We start from the raw sequence: 8,689 nt of genomic DNA, 5'->3' as shown, positions 1-8,689 counted from the left end.
TGGGATCGACTGTTCCCTCGGTTGCCTTCCCGGGCTGGAACCTCCCGAGCATTAGAGGGTGGCCTGCGTTGGTCGGTGGGTCCCCATGCATTATCATGCCGTGGGGGGCCCCGGACCGCAAAGCCTAACTCTGAGTTCCTCCTGTTACCAGGTGGACGCTGTCCTCTGCTCGGAGGGTTTGGCTCATCGCCCCTATGGCGTCTATGACTGTGAGGCGGCTGCCCGGCCTTTGCTGCGGGGGATTGCTGCGACCAGCTTGGGATGGAGGCTATGCCTCAGGGTCCATCAGTAGGACGTTGTCTTGAGGTGCCGGTGGCTGCTTGGGCCTTTGTGGGCTCGAGGGTTGGATAGGCGGGCTAGGATTGGGACCCCTGTGGGGTGGCCCATTCGCGGGTTGATCAGGCTACGAGGCAGGTGCAGTTTGATTCCTAGCCAATTGTAAGGCTGCCTAGAGGGCTGCCATGGCCTCCCTCTGGCGACGGTCCATCTCCGCCTGCCTTTCACTCAGCTCCAGGCGCTGCCGCTCCATGATTTCGGCAGCACTTTCCTGGCCGGCCCTCAGATTGGCCAGTTCCTCGTGCAACGCCCCTAGGGTATTCTTCAGCGTCGCGTCGTCTATTTCTTCCTCATCAAATTCCAAATGTGGCTCATCCTCAGCCACGTTTGGAGGAGGAGGAGGCGGGTGAGATGGCGCAGCGCCGGCCGCCTGTCCAGTTTTCCTAGTAGTTTTTCGCCATTGATCTTTCAACGATAATGTATCAAGCTCTCAATGAAAGCACCAGAATGTTGACCCTAATTTTGGCCAACTGACACAGAGTCAAATTTTCTTGATGTGGACAAACACGTCGAAAAGAATGTGATGGTGAAATGATAAAGAACACAAGGATTTATAGTGGTTCGGCCCCAGAATCTGGTAATAACCTACGTCCACTTGAATTGTTATTGATATAGGATTCAAAGGAGTGATCAGAGAACTTGGGTTCAATGAGTTTCACCAACCTCTGAAGAACAATACAATATATCAAATAGGATAACTCTAATCTCTAGTGGTCAGAAAGCAAGAAAGAAGAAGAAGAAGCCCCTTTCCCTTGAGCCCTCCTCCTCTATTTATAGGCTCAAGGAGGATTTACATTAATTTGTTACAAATATCATTTCCTAAATAATCGGATACTCAGGAAATCATGGGAGATAATTTCGGATACTATAATATCGACATAAGATCTTTTCCGCGTGTATCATCCGTCCGACCAGGCTGGTCGTATGAAGAGATCGAACGTCGTGACACTAGAAGTCTTCCTGGTCGATAGTCGAGCACGAATTCTGCCAGATGTTAGCCATGTGTACTAAATGGTTGCCATGTCATCCATGCTTGTTTTTTTTATAACACTATGATTAACACTCCCAATCAATTATACTACCGAGTTCCCAATATGTAAATATGGGCTAGTCCGTAGGGTAAGCTGGTAACGAACATGTCAAAGAACTCAAATAATACAATCAGTTAGAATACTAACCACTCAGAATTGAGATTGAATTGACCTATGGTCAACTATATGATATGACTAGAATAGATAATAATGGTATGTTTACTTATCTTATCAATTGTCAATATCGGTCCTGTCCGATGTAACAAATACATTCGATCTTATCTACTTTGCTAATGTTCTTGAAAGAACATAACACTGTAATGTGTAATTAGATCATATCGTAGATTGGCAACTCAGTGTAAATCCTGTGCACTGACTAATCTTAGGACTAGCTTATTATGAACATATAATCATATTTATATTCCACTGTGATTACGTCACTATAAATAAGATTAACTATACGCTCGGGATTTAATATAAGTTTATATTAAACAAATAATCATGGAAATAAAACATGTGTGCAAAGTAATTGACCAAGTCAAAAATGATTTCTATTCTTTTATTGATAATAAAATGAGATTACAAAGAATTTGGGTTTTAATTAGAGTATAAAACCACAACAACAACTTGGTATCAGAGCGGTCTAGGTTTAAGGGTTCCTGAAGATCAGTTGGGCATGTACCCTCGCCTCTAAAGACAAGCTCGACTCAGGGTTCAGTAACCATATATGTGATTATATGTATGAATTTTTAAATGAAATATAAATGCTTTATTTGGATGATTATTAGGGAGCATGAGATATACTGATAGGGCATGGACCTTGACTACTATGTGAATATGATAAGGCATGCTTGAATGTTTGTTTGAATTATGATTGTGTATTGTTGGTTGAGTTTTGGCGTTGGACCGTGGGGTGATTATAATCTTGTTATCATTGCCTGACCAGCCGAGTCATTGATTTCAGATAAACATGGAGAGTTATGCCTCTAAGGAGATCAATTCGACTAGTTGGCATTAAGGTTGAGGCTAGAAATGATGAATAGGACCAGAAACCTCCACCAGTTCCTAAGAACTTACAATAGTTGCTTGCTGATATGAAAGTTAGACTTCAGAGTCAAGAAGAAGAGATTTGCCTTTTGAGGCAGTAGGCTTTGCCAGGGAGTGCTGCACCTAACTTGCCACTTACTGTGGCACCTGTTGTACAACCGCTTGAGATTGGAATAGGTGGGAGCCACTTTATGAAAGGTTTAGGATGCAACATCCTCCAACTTTTGAGGGAGGACCAGATCCACTTAAGGCTGAATAGAGGATGAGTTTGATTACCTCCATCATGGACTTCATGAGGGTGGAAGGTAATGACAGGGTGGCCTGTGCCATCTATATGCTTCATGATGATGCCTGCATTTGGTGGGAGGTAGCATCACAGACTCGAGGTGTTTCTACTATGAGTTGGGACAGGTTTAGAGACTTGTTCAATCAGAAATACTACAGTATTTCCATCAGGGTGACAAAGGGGAATGAGTTCACTAGGTTGGTATAGGGAAACATGACAGTTACTGAGTATGCCCTGAAATTTGACAGGCTAGCGAAGTTTGCACTTGATCTAGTGCCTACAGTTGCAGCTAGACAGGATAGGTTTTTTCGAGGGATTAATGCTATGATAGCCCAAGATGTGAGGATCACATCAGTAACTGGGGAGACAACTTATGCCCAGGCGGTTGAGAAGGCTCTCACTGTTGAGGAAGCAGAGAACAAGATTTCGAGGGAGAATGCTGCGAGACGAGATGTTCGCAGGGCAGTGCCTCCAATTATGGGTCTAGTAGGGGTGGAGGCCCTAGTAATCAGAAGAGGAAGACCCCTAACACCTCAACCATTACTAGCCCTGATAGGAGGGGTCAGGGTGTCCAGGGTGGCCGCTAGGGAGGCGATGAGACATGGAGGAGCTACCCAGAGTGTGCTAGATGCAGGAAGCGCCATCTGGGTGAATGTCAGGCAAAGGCCTTTTACTTGTGCGGGGTGGTTGGACACCTCAAGAAATATTGCCTGACTTTGAAGAAAGAGGAACCAGGCAAGGCAGATAGCATTACTCCAGCTCGAGTGTTTGCCTTGACACAGGCAGAGGTTGAGGCTGAGGCTAGTCCCTCGGTAGTGACAGGTCAGCTTTCTAGCACTGGCTCTTCATATACTGTATTGATTGACTCTGGTGCTACACATTCATTTGTTTCTAGTAAAGTGATTGATAGATTGTGTAGACCTAATGAGTATTATATTGTGGGGTTTGGGACTATACGGCCTACAGGGGAACTGGTAGTTTCTAGGAGATGGATAGAGCACTGCCAGTGATGGTGGACAGTAGTGAACTATCAATACATTTGATTGAGTTGGGTATTGATGATTTTGATATGATTTTGGGGATGGATTGGCTAGTTAGATATGGGGCCACTATAGATTGTAGGAAGAAGATGGTGACTTTCAAGCCAGAGGGTGAGGATCCCTTTGTTTTTGTGGGTACTATGCATGGACCCCGCATTCCTATGATATCAATGTTGAGGGTTAGGGACCTACTACAAGGAGGTTGTATGGGTTTTCTAGCTAGTGTGGTGGATACCACTAGAGTTACACTGATGGGGCCAGGAGAGACTAGACTGGTGTGCGAGTTTTTGGATGTGTTTGCTAAGGATTTACTAGGATTGTCACTGCACAGGGAAATTCAGTTTGTCATTGAGTTGGAAATGGGTACAGAACCAGTGTCGAGGGCACCATACAGGATGGCTCCGATTAAGCTAAAAGAGTTGAAGATACTGTAACGCCCTGGATAGCCAAGACCGCTACACTGTGTATTTATGAAGGTGCAGGACTTGCTAATCAAGTCATTAATTTAAAAACGTGACACTAACCATGAATGTGCTAGGGTCAAAAAGGTTTTGGTCTCAAAAGTTACACTTTATATAATTAAACAGTTTTATACATGGGATCCCAAAAAGAAACAGTGTTTAAGAGTTGGTTTACAGAATTTCCAAAATATAAACAACTATCAGCCATACTAAGGCAAAATAGACATTTCTGGTCCTCATGTTCCTGCCTTTCCTCCAACCATGGCGGCTGAGCAGCTGGTCATGTACATTCAGCTCACAGAGCTCTCCAAGTCAAGGCTGGTCGAGCTTGCCCTTGCCTTTACCTACACCACGTAGCACCCGTGAGCCAAAGCCCAGCAAGAAAAATTAATATGCAACACAAACAACAATAACATATGATCAATTCTTTAAGCATGATCAAACACTAACACTCCACATTAACCACTCAACACTTATACATAACCAATGAAGCAACTAATCACAATTCACAATTAGATCACATAATAGTCAGGGCCGACAACTTAGGCCGCACCCTCTGTTTACCCCACTAACTCCGGCCCGCTTAAACAGAGCTTAGTGCATAATAAGCTGTCCTCGGCTACCAGTGGCCAAGCCGCGCCCTGTGCGTTAGTGTAACCCTTGGCACTCTTAGGCCATTGGTTCACTATTTACATGGCGTAATACCATCCTTTCAAGCATACATAACAGGGAGCCCTCAGTCCCATTACATATATACAATTGGGTGCAGTTTTCTTACATTTAATTTATGCGTTCACTGATTATGAGCGACGTTCCTCGAGTACGATCTGTTCCCAAGCCCTAGCTTTAACACCTAGTCACAACCAAGGTTTTGGATTCCATTAATATTCAAATAAAGGTTTCCGGGTACAAAACTAGCTTCCGGGACATCGAATTCCACCAAGCACGGTGGTGAAATCGATCCTGAGCACCCTAGGCTAGATTCCCGCGCTTAAAATCCCCAAATGTTCAAGAATGTACCTAAGGGCTGCGTCCCTTGAAACCTAGTCGCGGCCTGCCCCTAAAACAGAGCCTAAGGCCCTCAGTAAGCAGACACGCGCTGCGGTGCTCTCCCCTGGCCGAGCCTCCCTGGCTCTCTTGCTTCGTAGGGCCGCGATGCTCTAGAATAGAGCCACGACCCTCCCCTTTGTGCCTAGAAAATCCACCATTTCTAGCATCCTAACCCCATCCAAAACCATCCCAAAACACCCTAACTCAAAACCCATTAATCACAAAACTTTTATCATGACTCTAACAACATAATCCAACAGAAATTCAGCCTGAAAACCTACTAAAGTTCCATTTTTGATTTCTTAAACCCAGCAACTCAAACACCAAAACTAGTCATGCAATACTCAAATTTAAACCTCTTAATTACGAGTTGAAGCTTACCTCTTTTGCTGAACCACTTCCTTGAAAATCTCTTAGCTAAAACCCAAGCACTTATCTTCAATTCAGCCCTTAAACATCAAAATCATAATCACCTTAATATTCAGCCAAAAACTTAGAGTTCTAACACCCAAAAACACAATTCAACTCTTACCTTAATCTTGATTGAGTGACCCTTAGTCTGAACTAAGCTAAGCCTTCATGAATTCAGCTCAAACATAGAGTTTTCCCCAGCTAATTCCCTTATGTTTTCTGTATTTTCTTGGGAGAGAAAAGAGAAGAGAAGAGGAGGGAGAGCATGGGTCGGTTTATGTTTTATTCCTCTGTTTTTCATTAACTTTGTCTAATCCTAGCCAGTTAAGTCAATCCCGAGGCTCGGGGTATCGGAAACGTCCCCGAGGGCAAAGCGGTAATTTTCCTCAATATTCCCGCCTAAGCTTTCTATCCTTAAATATATCTCCATATATTTATTTCCATAACCCGATAGTCTAAATATGTAACGCCCTGGATAGCCAAGACCGTTACACTGTGTGTTTAAAGTAGTGCAAGACTTGCTAATCAAGTCATTTAAACAAAGTGTGAATTCAATGCCATCAACAGATTAGGAATAAAAGATTTTGGTCACAAACAAGCTATTTTCATTAAAAATGACAGTTTAATGCATGGAAACTCAAAACAGGATTTAGACGTCTTAGTTACAACAAATTCCAGGAGTTACAAATAATTCAAGCCACTCTAATGGCAAAAATATACATTTTAGGTTTCTGTCCCTGTACAATTCCTTGACTGTGGCGGCCGAGCAGCTGACAATGTACACCTTGCCCCCAGAGCTCTCCAACTCATGGTTGATTAAGCCTATCCTTGCCTTTACTTGCACCATGTAGCACCCGTGAGCCGAGGCCCAGCAAGAAAGCATGATAACATAGCAAGATCAACATCATTTATCAAATATTTCACAATGCACAACCAGGAATTCAGCATTTCATAACATTTATCCAATCAGTGATATCACACAACAGATTAACAGTTTGTCATCCAAATAGCCAACAAATCACGTTCATAACACAATATTCACGATCATAATCAACAGTTCATCACATCATCAAATGATATTCAGGGTCAGCACCCTTAGTCGCACCCTCTATTTAATACACTGTCTTCGGCTCTCTTGGGCCGCCCCCAATGTAATACTCACTGACTCCGGCCAGCTCAACTGAGCTCAGTGATAGATAAGCTGCCTCAGCTACCAGTGGTCGAGCCGCGCCCTGTGCGCAAATATTGATTCCAACACTCTTAGGCCGGTTATCGCATGCCCCATGGCATAATAATACCATCTCATGACATGATATACAAGTGTAGGGAGCTCTTAGTCCCATCGTGTCCACATGGTTAATCACATTCACATAACAATTCATACAAACATAGGGAACACTTAGTCCCAACCTAGCCACATAATCAGGTGCAGCTTTCTTACCTTTGGCTTTCAAACGAGCTAGTTATAATCGATGCTCCTTGAGCGCGATCCGATCCCCGAGCCCTAGCTTAGCACCTAGTCACAACTAAGATAAAGGATACCATTAACAATCTTAAATGAGCTTCTAAACCAAGTTCTAGTCCTCGGAACATTGAACTTCACCAAATATTGTAAAAGACTCAACCCCGAGCACCCTAGGTTAAATTCCCAAGCCTAAAATCTCAAAATCCCAAAATCCCTTAAGCGCCCCGGCATGGGCCATCCATGCCGCGGCATGGCCCCTGACAGAACCCTCCATGGGCACAAAAATAGGTAAGGGCCGCAACATTGCTTGGACCATGCCGCGGTCTGCCCTCCTTCCTCAACATGCAACAACCTCGAAGGGCCGCGACTCACCAAGAACTATGCCACGGCCCGACCCTTCGAACCCAGAAAAATCCACCATTTTCAATCTCTAAACCTCATCTTAAGCCATCCCAAAGCCCCTAACTTAAAACCAATTAATAACAACATCATTGGAATAATTTAAACAACGCAATCCAACCAGAAATCCAGCCTAACACTCACCAAAATTCCAATTCCAATTTCTGAGATTTCAAACCCACAAACTCAAAACCAGCCATGGAATTTCTAGAATTCGACCATTAAACTTTAAATTGACACTTACCTTAGTTGCAGTATCACCTCTCCACAAGTTTCCCTAACCTAGCTTCAAAGTTCCAGCCTCAAATTCCACCCTAAATGCCAAAACCACAAATATTCAAAACTCAGCCATTTTTCTTAAAGTTCCTAACCACAGAGCAAAAATCAATGCTTACCTTGGCTCTAATTCAATCCTTAATTAGTTCTTGAGTTAATCCTCTAGCTTATCCCCTTCAATTCCCATAAATTAGCTGGTTTCCCTTTACAAAATTAGAGTTTTTCTTCCTTAAGAGGGAGAGGAAAGAGAGAGAAGGGAGAGAAGGCTGAGAGGTCGGTTTACATTTTCTATCTAGTATTTTCTAAGTCTTTCCAAGTATATCCTTAGGTTGTTAGACTAATCCCAAAGCTTGGGGTACCGGAAACATCCCCGAGGGCAAAATAGTAAAATTCCCCAGTACTCCCGCCTAAACATTCTAACCTCAAATATATCTCCATATATTTATTTTCATCACCCGATAGTCCAAATCACTACACGATACCTAAAGTACCCCTGACTTGCCCAAAGTCAAGCATTAAGCCCCGTTGTGACCTTCCTGCTATCTAGCTTCCTAAGATCGCCCCAAGTCACCGGCTGCACATTTATCCACATAATAATGTGGTTCTCACATATTTCACATATATATATATCTACCTATCCACATAATAATGTGGTCTCAACAATTTCTCACACACAATTACGTTTATGCCCTAACGGCCAAAATTACGATTATGCCCTTACCAGTCGAACAGGGCCCGCATGCTCACCCAATACTCATAAACATGCATTCTCACACTATTGATTCACATAACCTCCAATTATGCCCTCCTAGCACACTAATCAAGGTCCTTAAGCCTTATTAGTAATTTTGGGTCATTACAAAATAACTACCCGATACCTAAAATCC

Source organism: Humulus lupulus, chromosome 4 (assembly GCF_963169125.1).
Source record: "Humulus lupulus chromosome 4, drHumLupu1.1, whole genome shotgun sequence".
Taxonomy (NCBI): domain Eukaryota; kingdom Viridiplantae; phylum Streptophyta; class Magnoliopsida; order Rosales; family Cannabaceae; genus Humulus; species Humulus lupulus.
The sequence above is the reverse complement of the archived record's forward strand: the minus strand, read 5'-3'. Positions refer to the sequence as shown.